The 18,796-nt window shown below is 37.2% G+C and overlaps 1 protein-coding gene across 30 annotated transcripts in view; it reads right to left on the bottom strand.

Moving 5' to 3' along the window:
• The window catches only part of MYT1L (myelin transcription factor 1 like), a 317,723-nt gene that overhangs the window by 212,358 nt on the left and 86,569 nt on the right, over positions 1-18,796 (bottom strand). For all 30 annotated transcript variants that reach the window (XM_074581746.1, XM_074581742.1, XM_074581758.1 and 27 more), the window contains exon 2: positions 16,926-17,040. The gene's annotated coding sequence lies outside the window, so the exon portion shown is untranslated. The remainder of the gene's footprint in view (positions 1-16,925; positions 17,041-18,796) is intronic.

Here is an 18,796-nt window from a genome sequence, read left to right on the forward strand (position 1 = left end):
AGGGTGGAACAGGGTACACAAAATGATGGAGTCTTGTGGAATCTGGAGCCTCCATCCTTGGAGACACTCAAAGCAGCACAAGGCTCCAGGCAACCTGGTCTACCTTTGAAGCTGGCTCTGCTTTGAGCAAGAGGGTGGACTAGATGACCTTCAGAGATCTGCTCCAACCTGAACTACCATGTCATTCTGTGTAAGAAGAACAGAAGAGGGGGAGATAAGCTAGAGAGATGGAATAATTATTTCATAGTTTATGAGTTTGGGTGTATGTGAAGAATCATCAGGATTTTAATATACCTTGATGTACAACATGGGCCCTTAGGAAAAGATTTTCAAAGGTACTTTGACATCTGAAAGTGCAGAAGTGCTTATATCTAAGTCTCAGCAACTGAGATGAGATTTCCTATATAAGCAGCTTAGCAGCCTGGGCCCTTTATAAAATTCCAGTCAGTACTGAATGTGAATCACCTTCGAAATCTGACCTTAAGATACCAAGACAAGTGGATCAAAACTGAAAACTAAAGGAAACTGAAGGGAAAACTAAATATAAATATCAATTTAATGGTTATATTTTATACCAAATTCACCCTATTCATGCTTTAAAGGTTAATAATTAGTAAAAGAAGTATAACAGGTTGGAAACCTTTTATCATAGTTGTAAGCAATATATTTCTGGAAGTCGCTGCTCTTTAGAGTATAACAGATTTCTTTTTTTTATGAACATGACACATTCCTATGTTAATGACCACACCAAAATTTCAGCGTCCTTGGCCTCTCTGGAAAACAGGCAATAAGCTAGCAATACAGGATGTAGGCAAATCTTTCATCAAGATCAGATTCACTTAATATTTGACATCAGAGAGAAGGGGCCATGTGAGTAAATCAAAATCCCAGATTCTATCAGGATTTTGGAAGATTATGAGAAAGGAACTGTGACAGCAGTGCCAGGAGTGTGCTATAACAGAATGTTAGGTTTCCGTGTTAGTTAACACTATTCTTCTTCCAAGGAGACAACAGATGCAGGAGAAGACCTGAATTTCTAAAGGCATTTTTACTGGTAAATTATACCTTACACATCTCTGCTCCCAACCAAACTACGTGTTCTGAAGTTTTAATGTCAAATGGTTGAAAGTATAAAACAGAGACTCAGATTCCTGACTTTGCAGAAGATGAGAGTAAGGATCATATCTTTAGTGTAGGATCTTTTCTGCAGCAGCATTTATACAGTTAAGAGCAGTTTAGAGGCTGCTCTAAACTTTTACAGCTGCTTGCAGCTGTCACAGGACTACTGGTACTTGGTCATAAAATAATGAGTACATTCCCTACCAATTACTAACACCAGGTAAATGCAGGAAAAATGGTGATTGGAAAAGACTTTGAGCATTCCAATGGACATCTGGTTGGAATATAATCTGCTGGTTTTGTGAATTGAAAAGTCAAGTTATTTTGAAACAAGTAAAAAAATCAAAATAAAAGCACCGTTTATAATGTTTAGCAACTCCAGGTAGAATGTCAGCAAGTTTTACTGCTGAATATTCAAAAATAGATATTCCTCAGAGGTATCTTGCAATATAAAAAGGTCTCAGAGTAATAATAATACAATGAAAACTAAGGGGCATATGATCTTAAACAAATTGCATGCATAGGAGTAGTAAAATGCTCTTACACTTTCTGCATCAAAAACACAATCACAGCTACTACTTATGTAACAAATGGCTGATTTTCTGATGTTAACATCTTCTGCCTTAAAAACTCAAGAATCAGTGCATGAGTCTAGTTGTACAAGGAAATCCTTCTCACCAAATCATGCTAAAAAAATGATATATTTGCTTTGTAAAGGTTTACCTAAATACATGTAAGGGAAAGAAGAAAGGCAGGTATTGCACGAAAAGTACTTTTAGTAGAACACAGGCCTCCTGACTGAAGATAATACCCCATTTGTATCAATGTGTATTTCATTTTACTTTCCCCAATTTTAGCTTGGTTTGTGTTCAAGTACTCATTATGCATTACTCAAACAGAAACAAAACAGGTAAGAATGTTACACACCATTAGGGAGTGTAAACTCAGTTATGGTGGACAAAGTCCCGAGCATCCTAAAGCTTCACTGAGAACTGGAAATAGATTTCTGTCTTATAGTTTCAGGAAACGAAAGGAAAGAGCTTTCTGATCTTAGATATCTTTGGCACTGATAAATAGAGTAGCCACTGTGGGACTACTCACATAAATAAGGTTGTAGAATCAGGCCCATCATTCTTAATTTAAAAACATCATTTTCCAGACTCAGACCAAATGAGCAGAAAATTTGATATGTTTTTATATTAAGAGTTTAAAAGTATGAACTAGAACATGTTTTTCAGGAGAAAAAAATATTCTGTAAAGGAATATTTCCATTTGAATGCAATAAAATCTCTTTCTTTAGTAATTAGACTATCTCAAGGAATCAGACAATGTCATCATTGTGCCATGTGTGAAATCCAGCAGCCACAAAAGGTCCTTTTTTGCCTCTGCATTTAATACACAGGTTTGTACAAACCTAGTGGGAGGACTGCATTTACTAGCTCTGTGAAAATTTGCTGCATTTCTGCACTGATCGTAATTCCTGGTCCATATCTACATTTTAAGCCATAATTTGGCAAGAAATACAGCCAACTTGAGACTATGTCCCATTTTCCTGAACCGTATATGAAGTAGACTGATTTTGCATGCCTGTGTCTACTTTGTTTAGAGCAAACAGTTCAGTCTTGGTTGTTATTTTTCTGAGGGCTCATTTTCTTGACCACCAACTGACATCAGCTGGGATCTACAAAATTCCTACCTCCTGGAGAAGGAAGGGATTGATGCTGTTTTTCTTTGTTGTCCAACGTGACCTAGCATGGATAGGCTCTTAGCTCTACAATATTGTTCTGAGCTATCTCTACAAAATGCTCTGAGATATTCATCATGCCACGTTAGTCAATATTTCGGACCAGTGTGAACTGGGAACTGCACAATGTGCTCAAAGCTGAGTGAGGTACTGGTGGCTGTCGAGGCTGTAACTGATCTAGGCTTTACATGCTTTTAGTCTTAATCCTTCATAGGAAAATCTGTGAACTTTGACAGCACATAAACCTAAGCCATTATCCTTTGCGTGAGCTAGAATCTAGCCATGCTTTTATGCAGGTCTTGCAGCAAGGAAAAAGACTCGCTTCCACAGTGGTTGAATTCTGCTGTTTGAACAATTCATCCCCAGGAGACAGATGCGTCTTCCGATAATAGAGCAAACTTGGAAATAATTTTCGAACATCTCAGCAGAGGCCACTATGGAATACGTCCCCAAATACACACACCTGAGTGACGAAGCAGTGAGGACACAGTAGTATCAACAGAGCTCACACCTGCCTTGGGCTACCCTAGCTACAAAGACAAACAGGACAGCATAAACATAACGAGAACAGATACAGTCAGTGCACAGCTCAGTTCCTTGTGTGGGAACTAGGTTGTTCTTAACTCCACAAATAATTCCTCCTGAGTTAAGAACATGTCATTCAGATCAAAGAGCTACTTCAGACAACTCGGAGACTCCTGCTGTGAAAACAGGTGTATATACCTTCTTCTCCATAGAATAGTTATATATTTGTACTATATTTGACTGCCATTTCCATTCACCTTCTTATCGGTATATGCGTTCTGAATGCCTCACTGCCTTCATGCAGCCCAAAAGTCCCTCTACATTGACTTGGGGCCCATAGGTCACAGGAAAAGGAAGTTCCTCTGCAAAGAGCTGTGGGAAAGCAGATGTAAAGTAAAAGGGCAAGATGGAATTCTGGAGGAACAGGAGCAGTGGTGAAACAGGAACAGTCACGAGTAGCTGTGAGAAGCTCAAAGGCAATACAAACCATGAAAGCATGAGTATCACTTGAGGGAAGGGGGTATAATACAGCAATGGTCAGAACCATGCAAGTCAAAGGAAGGTCTGGAAAAAGTCAGTTGTCTTAGGTTTAAAACTTCCCAGTCCATCAATGATAGCACTGATACGAGACATACTATCAATGACAGCACTCGTACAAGCCATAATACTACACTAGTCGAGTATAATCAATGTCTTTCTTCTTTCTATGATATCTGTGAGGTAGCTACTTTAATATGTGTGAGACAGTGTTATTCCCATTTTATTGATAAGGAACTGTGTCACAGAAAGACAAGAGCAGCCAGAAGATGTGAGCAAGGCAGGGAACTGAGTACATCTCCCATATTTACTGTAATAAATCTAACCACCATTATTGTCTTGTTACGAGTACAATATTCTTGCCTTCATCTAAAATAATCCCCACAGACTCCATTATAAATCTTAGGGTGTCCTGGCATCTTTTTCCCAAATCTTTTATTGGTCATGTCCCTTGCCAGGAAAACAATGAGGCACCAAGATGACAAAGCAAAGTGCAATGGAGTGAAAGAGATAGAAGCAGTGGAAGAAGAAAGCTGTATTGTGAGGCTTCCAAGAAATTGTGCATTTTGAAAGCATGGAAATTAAATCCAATAATTAACCAATGCAAAGTGAGTATTTCCCAGTACTACCTAGTCTCCTTTCACATGGAACACCACTTTCACAAGAAGATGTTAGCTCAGTCCCTCTTGGGGCTGGCTACCATCTCTAGAAATGTTTCCAAAGTGATGCACAGCTTTACAAGTTATGGAGGACAGAAGTAAATCCACCACCTTCTGACATTTTAAATTCAGGATCAAAGAATGATTAAGTCATCGTCAGCTACAGAACAATACAAGAGTATGCAGATTAAATTATCCAGCCTGTGTTAAGCAAGATATGATACTAGATAAACCAATGATCCCTTCTGGATTCAAACCTTATACAAGTGTGCAGTAAGTGAACTGAACTAACAGTATATGGCTCTGTACAATTTCCATTGATTGGTACTGCAGCATTTTTCCACATAGGCTCTGTCCAAGCTATTACATCACATTAACAGTCTGTTGAGTGAGAAAGAGGTTAACCTGACCAGCTGTTACTGGGATGCGTAGAGAGGTGCATCTGTAACTCAAATAACCAGTATGTCTCATTTCAGTGCTGAATTCTGGGGTTGCATCCATGCAACATCCCAAAAGTCTCGTTTCATCCAGCAGAATCTGTCTGGATTCAAGACTGATGATCAGATAAAGTGTGATCAGCAATGGAGGGAAAAAGCAAAAATGCCTCAGTAGAAGCAGATATTGATCTCTTCTCCCAAGTAACAAGCGACAGGACAAGAGAAAATGGCCTCAAGTTGCACCAGGGGAGGTTTTGGATGGATATTAGGAAAAATTTCTTCACAGAAAGGGTTAACAAACATTTGAACAGGCTGCCCAGGGAAGTGGTTGAGTCACCACCCCTGAAGGTATTTAAAAGACATGCAGACATGGTACTTAGGGAAGTGGTTTAGTGGTGGACATAGCAGTGTTAGGTTAATGGTTGGACTAGATGATCTTGAAGGTCCCTTCCAACCTAGATGATTCTATGGTTCTATGGTAAGTATCATAGAATCACAGAATCTTCGAATCTTCATGGTTGGAAAGGACCTTTGAGATCATCGAGTCCAACCATACACACACAAAAAAAACCCCAAAAAAACCCCAAACAAAACAAAAAACCTACAGTCATGCAGGACTAGAAAAGTTTGCCTGGAATGGGGTTAGGTCTTGAGTACCAGTCATTGTTTTCTATACTTAGATCTAAGTCCAAATTTTGAGCAAAGACAATGAAACTCATGTAACGTTATCCTAGAATGAACAGAGGCTCTGCTCTCAAAATTTACAATGACATTTACATGAAGACAGTTCTGATTATTTCCCTACTGTCCAAGGAAAAATGAAACAGCAGAGAGGAAAGACAGAGGAAAAGCCAACATTTAATGGTAACATTTGGAACAGGTGTGCGAAGAGACGAGCAATGGATGGTTGGAGGCACAGAAAGTGAAAAAAAGAGCTTGACTGAAACAGTCTGGCTGGAGAGCCAGTGGGAATGAGAAGGACATATAAAAGCCTGTGAGTTCAGCCCTGGCAGAATGAGGGATGAAGACATACAGACACTGATTGTAAAAAGGTACCGAAGACAAGAAAGTAAAGAACAAGTACTCGGGCTGTGCTTGAGGTTAAAAAAAAGAACAACACAGGACAAGAATCCAGTGGGGCAGTGAGAAATGGAACTGTTCTGCTAAGGACATAGGATTAGGTTATGCTCAGAGTTATAATAGGTGGAGAGAAAAGGAGTAGAAAAGGTCATTGAGAATTGAGCAGAGAATCAATAACGTCTAAAAAACCCTTTTGGGACTTCTGGGAACCAAATTTCAGTTTCTCACGATTCCTGTGCCATCAGCAAATATCCGTGAAGTCTGATGGTAATGAAAAAAGTATCTCGTATCTTATTCCTCCAGCAATAGTTTTCACAGAAGATTATTCCATGCACCTCCTTTAATACGAGAATGGTACAACATGGTATGGGAATTCTAAGGTTCCAAGCATCTCAGAATTCAGATGGGGGTTAAGATATTCTTCTGGGTTTCTATTTTTAAAATGGTAAGTGTGTACTCTTTATCTTTCCCTTTATTTCTATCCCTGTTTCTTTCTTTCTCTCTTTCTCTCTCTTTCTCTTTCTCTCACACATACACACTTTTAAAACAACTTTTTTAACATGACCAAATCAAAGACAAAGATGTCAGAAGTGCAAGGTTGCCGATATAACCTAATTTTTCCCTGTCTTGTGAATGGGCATCATGATAGAGACTAATGGCATGACTCATATACCATTTTTCCCAGAATACACCTGCCTCATACAATGCACAAGATGGCCTTGCTGTAAGGATGAATCAGAACTGTGTACTGAAGAAAGTTCATTTGGTGAAGAATTTTGAAGAAATGTACTAAAAAATGGGACAGCGTTGCCAGATGAGAAAGACTGGTTAAGGTAATTGGATGTCAGCCTAGTCTATCTTTTCTTGCCATAAAGTTCCCATGGTACTCATTCAAACCCATTTTTTTACAGGTGGTCACTAAAAGTATATTCTTCATTTTCTATGTGACTCACTGAGATGAGGCATTTGAATTTGCAGAAGCGATGAATGCTCAGAGACACAGCTGGAAATAGGAAGACCTGAGCTGGAAATGTTCTATACAACAGTAAGGAGTCAGGGCTTTTGGACCTACGCACCTCAGCCTGGTCTTCAGATTAGTGGCACCTTTTGAACACAGTTTATCTGGGCCACCGTTCCTCAGCCGTAAATCAGAAATCACGTTGTCTTCGATCTCAGGGGCCTGCAGTAAAGCTAATTTAATGTTTGTTCATCACTTAGATGTCATAGTGATGATCGCTAGGAAAATCCCAAAAGGAAATTAATAATAATTAATAATTCTGTCTTCAGAGCAGGGCTTGAATACTCTGCAGTAAAGGTATGGGTCCACATACTGAACAATGTCAAGAAAACAAAATATTGAACAGCTGCTCATTAAGTGACTATCGTATATCCTGTGAACTGAATGAGGAAAAGGTCTTGTAAGAAAAATAATATATGATCATGTAATTAAAGAAGTCTTCATAATGCATATGCATGGGGGAGATTAAATTAACTTGCCCTGACAAAGTTAATTCTGTATTTATTAGCATTTGAGTGTTTGGACTATTTAATGTATATTTTCAACATATAATATGAAATAACTGAAGATCCTCCTGATATCTGATTAAAAGACATATTACCCATCTGCATTTTATTCATCTAGTTAAAAACAGAATTTAATTTTGACTATTGGAAATGCAAGACTGGAATGAGTTACAACAACTGGAATACTGGAATGACTATTTCATTACCAATTATTCCTATTTTCTACAAAAATTTTGGATCCAGATTTTAGCCAAAATTTTCGTTTAGCATCATAAACAGCAAAAGAGGCAGGTTAAAGTATAGAGATCAATCTCTATGTAATACAATACAGCACAGTAGTTCCTGCTGCCTACCATTGTCACTTGAATTAATTGAACTACATGAGTTCAACAAGAAATTTATGACTGATTTTCACAAGTAGAGATTATATTCAGCTTCCATTAATTTCAATGTGTTTCTCAGGACCCCAGAAAGTCAGACTACTAACAAACGTATAAAAAGCAGGTGAAGAAGGGTCAGTTTCAGTGAATACCCATCACCGCAGAGTAAGAGAGTTCCCTTGATGGGGTCTGTATAGGACACAGGAAACCATCCTAAGTAAAACATTTCTCCCGTTCTACAAATTCTCCACGCCTTCTCACTAAAGACCACTGGGTCTTCATTATTGTACTTGTTACTGGGCTCACAATTTAAAATGACTGTCTTCAGCCCTGTAAGACTGCAAGTAAGAACAGGAAAAAACCACCATCCCATTAAACAAGGCAGTATTTTGTTGTTCTGGTTTCAAAGTAAATGCAGCCCCTTTCTGCTGGCCATTTCCTTATTATACGACTTTCTTGTTTGCATTGAGCATAAGTTTTATGTGGTAATATTCCCTGCAAATTTAAGAAAATCATGTAGACTCCATCTGACCCTGAAGGGTTCTCCTGTAAGAATTAACCATTGACTTTTTGCAACTCATAAATTACTCTTTAAGAAAGCACATCTTCTTTGAACTTAGTAAGATGGATTTAAATATTAGGATATTTATAAATATTCATAAAGGCAGAAGGAAATGCCCAGAAATGTAGGCTCACATTTAACATATTTTGTGAAATACTTCAACAAATTATTTACTTAACCCGTTTAGATTTTCAGACAGGTTAGACACATAATTTCCATGGCAACTTCTGTGCATACTGTTAGATGTCCACCTTTACCTAACACCTTCTAAAATCTGAACTTTCATTCAAATATTTTTGATGTTCAGTACTCTATAAAATCTAGAAGTAGTCCTCTCTAACAAAAGGAACTATTAATAAAATACGAAAAAATTGTATAGGACAGGACAGATTGGTTGCATTACTTTGCTGTACGTGTAGCTTACACCACTCCAGACAATTCAAGGACTGCAAAAGGGTGCTATTAGAGGAAGGAAAACTGAAGATTAAATTTAGACATGTGCATGCTAGCACCATCAAAACTTCCGATATAGTCAGTGGATACCTAGTGGATATAAAGTCAGTGCAGCCTAGAAAGAGATTCAGCAGGACAGTTGCTTACTGTCCCAACTCCATTGACTAAGAAGGGAGTAAAACACCTGCATGTAGACACCTTTATTCTGGCACCTAAAACCTTGAAGAAAATACCACACCAAATTCTGAAACCAAGCCGTCACTTTTAGGTTTTGTTACATAGGCTACTGGGAAAAAAATGCTGAGACAAATAGCCAGTAGGACCCTAAGAGATGCGGAGCCAAAACATACATATTTTTATCAGTCCTGTTCAAATATATACAACACCAAGCCAAGTCAAACCTTCGCTTCCTCTTTTTCATACAGATGAGAGTGTTTGTTTGTGAAAACCACAGTCTGCATGTTTAGATATACCTGTATATCTGATTAAGTGGCTTCCATTTGAAATATCCTGTCATTTAAGAATGACTATGTCTCATATCAGCATATCATATCATCATATCATATCAGAGATCATATCTTGTTCTATGAGTCCATTCCTTGCTTTCATTTGCAGTCAAAGATATGACCCATCACATTGGTAACACATGGCTACATATTTAAGGTAAAATCTCAGTTTTAAAAGTTGTGGGTTTTTTTTGGCTTACCATGGCTCAAAGAATTATGTGCTGTGTTGATGAATATACAGACTACATACAAGATTTTGCTCTTCTAACTTCTTATATAAAGAACGCTGACAGTTTGCACAGATCCAGCTCAGTGGGTACTTCAGAACATGCACTGGTACTCATGTCCATAAATTTTGGAAGGTTAAGTTCCTGTCTCTCCTGCATCATTTACTATAATTTTCCTCTTAAACTTTGGATTCCTTGGCTTTGCATTTATAATCAAATTTTACGATAAAGTGCTTGTTACCATGGACATACTTTTTCACCCTGAAAATTTTATCACATGGGCATTTCTTTGGGTGTCTACAAACTGTAGCAATCAATCATCATTCCTCTGTCATAATTACTATCTCTTATTTCTCAGCAACTTTTAGGTATCTTATACAATATACATTCAGCAGCAGATTTACAAAGGGCTACAGTGGCAGAAGGATTTCAAATTTAAATACAATACTTAAAATTCAAATAAAATTTCATACGTGCTTTTTTAACTCCTTTTCACCCCTGCCTTTGTATTTCAATTTCAGCAATACATTTTATTGCATTGATCTAATTTTACATACTAAACACACAGTACTGACTATTTCAATGATTCTGACAATGTCACAGTGCATTTTTCAAGTTCACATTCACTTCGCACAGTCCTGGTAGTGCTGTCTTCAAAATTAAATGCAATTGCTTAACACAGCCATTTGGATCTTACTTTATCTATAGCAAATTGTTTTCAGGCTGATCAAACAAACATGTTCTATAACTATGAATCTACTTTTACATTTAATAGTAAGATAAACTGGTTTTACAACACTTGCACTTACAAAGCAATTTTTATTGCTGTTTACACATTTGAAACTACTATAAACAAAGACAACCAAATACTTTAACTCTGAAAGACAGGGAAAATGAGGTAGAGATATTTAGTCAACATTTCCATGTGATTCAATTTAATTTCATGTTTTCATCTGTGGGATTCAGCATAGTTCTGCTCCCAATTACTTCTGAAAAACATACCATCTATTTAAATGGCAAAATACAGATTTTGGCCAAAAGGCATCACTACCTGAAAACAGCTAATCTGTTGCAGGGCAGAAATTAGAACACTGGTCTTCTAACTTTAAGTTTCTTGCTTAATCTCAGACAGTTCTACAGACTGTATTTCTGAAGCCTGAGGGGTTTTTGCATTTATTTACTGAAGTACATTTGAGATTATTTTTGGCATCTTTACACTGGGTCATGAAACAGCATGTTTTGGCACCTGCTAGCCTCACTAGCAATCTGCTAACTCCAGGCTGTCATCCTTGTGCTACTCCTGGGTATGCATCTGACAAAAGTCTTGCAGGTTTGCTGGGATCTGGAATTTTGCAAACAATGGGAGAAGACCAGCATATGAAAAAGCTGCATTGGTGTTGCATTGTTTTAGACGAGTCTTCATTTATTGGTTTTGCATTTTAAATAATGTTGTTTGCTCCTGTATGTTCCATTTTATTGCTTATGGTTGATACTTAAAGCAAACACAACCAAAATGAAGCAGAGATCCTTTCTGCAAAACTCATTTGTTAGGACTTGAAAATATTCATCACGGGGACTTTCAGGTATATTGCACTAACCACCTCATCTACTGGGGAGTTTAGTGAAACTCTGTCACTAACAGTAATGATTATGATGGGGAAACAAAATTAGTCTACCAGCCTAAATTAATTGCATATCTTCACTTCCCTGTCTACTTGTCTCCTGTACATACAGATTATTAGCAGAGACTAGTAAAAAGATGATGCCACTGTGGAACGAGTGGAATACCCAATGATAGTTGTATATAAATTACCTATTCACACAACAAAGTCTACTCAGTTTTCACATCTTAAAATATTATGTGGGAGAAGGCAGGGGCGTAATATTTTTTTAAAATTTATCGCCTCATGACTATGACTATGAACATGCACCCCAGTGCAGTGAAACCAGGAGCTCTGAAGGAAAAGGTGCTTCCTGAAGAGTAAGATATTTTCCTCTGACTTTGAGCTCTGACTTAGTTCCTATAGACTTAAGAGTTCATTTCACTTAACTTTAGATACCTGCAATATAGGCATCAACATCTACGCTGATCCCTAGGTTTCCTTTATTCTCCCTAGTAAGGAATATGCTATTCTACAGTCTGACTCATCTGACCTATTTAGATGTCTACCTTCCGAAGAGATGAATCATGCCCCAAAAGTGTCTATTTCTCTCCATTGACTATAAAGGCAGCCTAGCCAAAGACAATTTAGATATAAAAGAAATCTACATTAGGACAGATAAATTTCACCCTAGAAGCCATGAAAGGGAGCACAACAAGAGTGAATGCTATTTTCAGCAATATTTAACTTCTGTATGATTTTGAAATAGAAGTCCATTCACAAGGTCATCTGGGGACAGTACTACTGAGGGCTGAGCTGCAATGCCCTGCTTTGTCCCAAACCACAGTGGAGCAGCTCCCTCTTGAAATGCGCAAGGTGACCATGAAATGGTAGTGTCTACTTCCTCGGCACCTTCTCAAAAATGTGTTGGAAGAAGACAGGAAACTTTTATTAGAGTACCCTTCTTTCTTTTTTTGCAATAATATTAATAAGGACACACTACAGAGTCATAAACTGTATTTGTATACAGATAAGACTGCTGAGCTTCTAAGAAACTGTACATGCTTTTTCCTCCCTGCCATGCTTTTAAAAACCTTTTTTAAAACAGTTTCTCATTATAGCTTTGACTAACTAGAAAACATGTACCTTCTCTTGACTTTAACTACTCACTGGATAAGATTCTTTACAGTTTTTATCAAGCATATTCCTTTCCTTGTCATTCTTTTGAAGATGCACTGAAGATGAATGTATTGCCATAGAAATGTACTTCCGTACCTCTTTTGTGTCAATGTATGAAAGTCTTTTTTTATATGTAGGCTTTTTAATAAAAGCTTTATTTCTACTGTATAAGAAAGCATAGTTCTGACCTAGCTCAACCCTGATCCAAACCCTATTTGATCAATGAAGTCTTTCTCTTAAGTCCACTTGGTTTTCAAATTAGTCTTCTGTGTCTTCCTTGGCTTCAGAAGAAATACTTCAGTTAGATATAGCACTAAGCAATACACAGTCATTCATCTGAAGTGGAAAAAAGGCAAAATGTGCATATGTGCTAAGATTTTTTTTTGCCCACCAAAATTTACAACCCAATATTCATAAAGACAAAAGAATCATTAAAGATCACATAACAAAGCCAGAAACTGGAAACGACAAAATAAAGCTATGTGATAGCCCTTCTTCATGAAATGCTAGAGTAGTAGAAAAGGAAGGATTCAGCCTTAAGAGGCTGTAAGGATCTAGCAAAATTATTTTTTACCTCTCCTAATGCCATTACTCCAATATTTCCTAAGTGTTTGCTACAAAAATTATCGACTCTATCATCAGAGTTCTCTTAAGAAACATTTTTATTTATGTTGTGTAGTCCCCTTCATATGGAATTAGGATTTATACACATAGCTGCTCGTGCATTGAGGAGACACCATGCCCTTTGATAGTGGGTTTAATTTGATTTTATATCCCAAACAATTTTCAGGATGATTTAGTGATTAGGTATTTTGGCAGGCTGAGCTATACATACAATAAAACACAAGAATATGTTCTTTTTCTAATTCTTATTGGTGCTATGACCCTGCCCTGACATTTTTAGCTTTAACATAACTGTTCTCTTTAGCGTGCCAACATCAGCAGCAGCCTGTGATCAATCACAGTTGGCTGGCCCATGCAATATAAACAACCACGCCTGTTCACAGGAGCAGAGATGCTGCCTAGAAACTGCAATTTAAAGAGTCTGATGCCTCATTTTTGAAACCACTTAAGTCTGGAGAGAGACAAAGAGAAAGAAGCACAATTTTATGTGATGATTTCTACTACTTAAATTTACAGTGGTAATTTATAAACTGTAAATTTAGCAACATGTGACATTTTGATTGATGAACTTTGCTTTTTTAGAAGGTCATATTAGGAAGACACACACTGCCAAGAGCTAACATAAACTTGTCATCATGACAGTATATTTGTAATACTCTGTCTGAACTAACATAAGGCATTATTTTGCTTGCTGCATCCCTGCCATTCCATCAATATCCTTACATAAGAACAGTATGATAAAGAAGTATAGAGAATTCTTTTCCACTAATGAGGGAAGCTTAGATTTCTGACTACTCAATTATTTAAGTGCCGTAACTAAGATACCGGAAACATGGAAGGACACCTGATTCTGTTTCAAAAGCAGAGAAACTACAGTCACAATCCCTGATCCTTAGGTCTCGCTGAATTTTGCTCAATACTTAGCTAAGTGCATTGCAGGAAGTTAGCGGGATAGACAAAACCTGAACTCATCTTTCCCAACTCTAAGCTAATTCTCTAATTAATGGACCAGACTTTTGTCTTTCCCTGAGGCACTGTAGAACAAGCAGGAAGAATACAAAGCTGGGTAAGAAGAATGCTGCATACCAGGGATTCCTACACTGCCTAATTAGGATTGCTTTACTATGTCTTTTCACCAGGGTGGCAGGCAAACTGAATAAAGCAGCAGGGATAAAGTGCCTTAAGATCCCTAATCTATGATATTGTCCTCTATGGGTCTGCATCCTGTAAGGCATCAGAGCATCCCTTAAAGATGTCAAATAACTTTAGTAAAAAATGCTTAAGATGATGTACCTTTCATTGGGTCCACAATATATTACAAGATGGGTCTTAATATAAGGCCCAGAATTATGTTCCTGTCATTGGATGAAGTGAGCTTTCCTCAGAAAGACCATTCGCACAGAGAAGGGAGCTTACATGAGGTTTTCAGGGGTTAGTTCCTAAGTTTCAAACTGATTTACTCATCTATAGCATGTACAACTGTTTGTATGTCAGCCATGTTAGGTATCTGGAATGTAAAGATAATAATTAACAAAATGTGCTAAAATTCCTCCGCAGATATAAGATCAAGTTTCAGACATATTTTATGCGGGCAAAAAGAAAATAGCAAAAATCACACCAGCAGGGTTCAGTCTGCAAGGTTAGGCACGCCCTTGCAGAACTGCAAGAGTCAATAAGACTGCGAGATGTTCTGTTTGTAAAATATCAAATGTAAAGAAAGTAAATATTACAATTCAGACTCTGGGGCTGTTGGTAACTGCTTGTGAGTTCTCTCTCACTATGTTGGGGCACGATTGATTTTATGTTATTTTTTCCCCCTAGGCCAGTGGTTATTTAATTGTGTTATTCTGTGGAAGACTCTACAACAGAAAGATCCCCTCATGAATCCATTTAATTTTCTCACATACGTTCCCTCACTTCTCAAACTTTAAAATTATTTTATTTAGCAGCCCACCAGACAGGACTACACAGGTTTCTCAGGATCCTAAAACATAGTGCAAGAAGTTCTATGACCTCAACCTATCTAGCTGAGAATTCATTTAATCACGACTCATAATTTGGGTCTCTTCAGTCTGGAAAAAAGACAACTGAGGGGGGACCTTATCAACATTTATAAATACTTAAAGGGTGGGTGTCACAGGGTGGGGCCAGGCTCTTTTCAGTGGTGCCCGGGGACAGGACAAGAGGTAATGGGCACAAACTTGAGCATAGGAAGTTCCACCTAAACTTGAGGAGGAACTTCTTTCCTTTGAGGGTGGCAGAGCACTGGAACAGGCTGCCCAGAGAGGTGGTGGAGTCTCCAACTCTGGAGACATTCAAAACCCGCCTGGACGCGTTCCTGTGCAACCTGCTCTAGGTGACCCTGCTGTGGCAGGGGGGTTGGACTAGATGATCTCCAGAGGTCCCTTCCAACCCTGTGATTCTATGATGATTCTATGACTCGCCTCACGTTCACAGATTACTTTACTGCTTTCTTCTTCTTACATTTGCATTTGAAGTTACTATTGCTTTACACTGTGATATGCTGTGTCTCATCAACTCGTTACAGTAGATTGGGAAAAATAAATCAGAGGTAAGTTTTCTCCTATATTTAATCTACATTCTCCACAAAATAATTATTATGTAATGTAATTAACTGATTCGTGGTTCATCTTATTTTAGTATAGAAATCCTGATTCTAACTACATTTATAACTGCCGTCCATCATCATCAAAGGAATCGAGTCAGTAGACCAATATATTGTATATGTGTCTCTATCTTATAAATTATTCAGCTTTCAACTGAACTTTTTCCTGAATTTCCTCAGGAAACTGAGAAGTGGGACCTATGACTATTAGCAGAGTTTATTCCCCTAATAAAATATGTATTCTGATGTTCTTTTGGGGATATGCAGGAAAATAATAGCACAATTGCGTCCTGCTATATTAGTTAATAAAGGTCTGCAAAAAAATGGCTCCCCAAAAGCTGCTCAGCATGGAATCTGATACTCACTTTTTGAATTTCTGGGTAGGGCATAGGTTTTCCAAATAAGAATTCAGTAAAAGAAATAGGATGCAAAAAAAATCTCTGTGATGAACACCAAGGGAATTCCATTGATTTTCTCTATATTTCACACACATGGAATGCAAACGTATCCAGCATTTTGCACAAGTTTGCAAGCAATGCTCAAGAAAAATGCATTCTTTAAAACTGAAATGGCTTTTATCATTACCAACCTCTGAATTCAGTTCATCCACATTTTGTACACTTACACAGTCAGTTTATATGCTCATTTGTTTTTCGTGCCAGCCTATGATAACTACAGCGATTGCCTGGAGATAGGATGACACTAGGGGAAGCCATCCTTCATGGAAAAAGAAATAAATAGCAAGTTTTGCAGCCTATCCATTCTGCACAGCTCACTCTACCGTTAGAGTAAAAATTCCTATTTATTTACAATTAACTAGTACTACCTTTCTGATTTCACAGTAAAAAGAATTCCAGTGCATCCAGGTCCAAAAGGATTCAGGCACTCATTCCTGCTCTGTGTAATTTCAGCAGCAAGAATAATATATGCATCATCTAATTTAACTGCAAATTACTCTTTTAGCGTGAATTGTCTGTTTAAAGATAATGCACAACAGAACTCTTAGCTGCATCCCAGAAGTCATGCAGCACCAGGCAGATAAGATCACAGTGGTTACCAGGAGTAGCAAATGGGAAAAGCACTACAGGAAATGAACTCTTGTCAATAATCTCAAGAGAGTGCTATATTTAGGTCAATTGTACCTGAAATCGTTTGGTGGGGTAATTGCTCTTTGGTCCAGACTCTGCTCTCTGAGCCTGTCAGAGTGCTTGTAGGTCCACTGGATTGGATTCACCAATTTTCTTCCAGATTCATTTTCTGAAAGAAAAAAACAAAAACCAACAAAAAAAAACTTTACTGAAAGATAGCAAGCTTACCAGGAACAGAGAAAATCACTCACATGTTATTTTAGCTTTTAAACTTAGGCTTTCAATAAATGGATTTAATACAAAACCTTGTTCCAATACCCAACTGATTTCCTCGGTTTTCTAGAATAGAAATTTATTCAATTATTCAGACTTTTTATTTGGCCCTGCAAAGACTTTCCATCTCTGTTAAATATGTAAGGTGATTTAGAGGAATCTTTTGCTTTTGCTGATCAGTTAATAATCAATGCAAAACTAGAACTGTTCTTAAATCCTATGATGTGTTCCATGCAGCTTTATTCAGGGTTTAATTCGGGTTGAGTCCTTATCTGATAACACAGCTTATTGTTTAATAATTTAAGATGTTTTATGCATGTATACAGAGGAATGTGATAAATTCAGTTTTAGGAATCCAATCTAATGAGCCACATACTGACCCTTTACAGCAGTTAGCTGGATTCATACAGGTATCAGAAAACAGCACCTAGTTCTTCTGTCTTATGATTTCTTAGAAGAAATATAATATTCTGCTTTGATAGCACAAAGTCTCCAGCAGTAATATTTCTTCTTCACATTAAAAAGTCAGTATTAATAGGATGAATTTTAAAGTAAGGAAAAGCCTCCTCTAGCAGCTATTCAGCATGTGTTTACCTTCTACACAGACAGATACAGCATCATATTTGTAGTCATTACTCAGTGCTTGTGATTAGTGTCTACTGTAATTAAACAATATGTCATGATGTAACTGCACTGCTAAATAATAGAAATGTACTTTTTATTTAAAAAAAATTATAAAGGGAATAAGATACTATGCTGAAAGCTGCAGTAGGTGCATCAGTTATTTTAGCTATTGTTTCTTGTGTAGAACTTCAAATTCAAAGATACTCATTAAACTGAGTAGATGGCAATAACAGACAAAGTGTTAATGGGGCAGCAGTGGAGTGTGTCAGGAAAATGAAGAGACCCTGAGGGGCTCACCATGCTGTTTATGCTCAGCTAAATTCAGCAACATTACCATAAATCCTCTAAAAGATACTGTACTCAATTTCTTATATGTTACTTTTCAGGCAAGGAAATATTCTATGAGACCAGAAAATGGGAACAAAAATAAGATTAAAACACAATTTCTATTAAACAAACTGTTTGCATGTAAACACAATAAGTAGTATTCCATTATTACTTTTTTTGCAATTTTATAAAAACAAAGAGATGGTCTTTTAATCTTTAAAATAATGTGTGAATATAAGTGAAAATTTCTGAAATTGTACACAGTAACAGAGCCTTTTAACAAAGGAATCATAATTTCTTTCATAAAATTATTTTATAATTTAAGGATCAGGCTTCAATATCAATTTCATATATACATAGTTCAACTGGCTAAAACACAATTACACATAAAACCAGTAACTTTCCATGAGAGTTCAAAATTCTTGACATCTAGTTGGCTTTTTTTATTCTAAGATGGCATTCCGAGGGAGTAAATTAATCTTAGAAAACATACATAAATCATTAATTCCAATAATATACTGCTTAAAAAGAAGTATCTTATATACAGTTATGCATGCATCTTCATGGTGACCTTAATGTGCCTCTTCTCTTTGATCTTAGGAAAAAAACCTTTTCCTACATAAGGATAGATGGAGAAAATAGCTGTAACACACTGTGTAACTTCAATTGTAAACTCAGCTGCAGGTAAGAAATATTTTTTT

This window comes from Larus michahellis, chromosome 3 (genome assembly GCF_964199755.1).
Source record: "Larus michahellis chromosome 3, bLarMic1.1, whole genome shotgun sequence".
NCBI lineage: Eukaryota > Metazoa > Chordata > Aves > Charadriiformes > Laridae > Larus > Larus michahellis.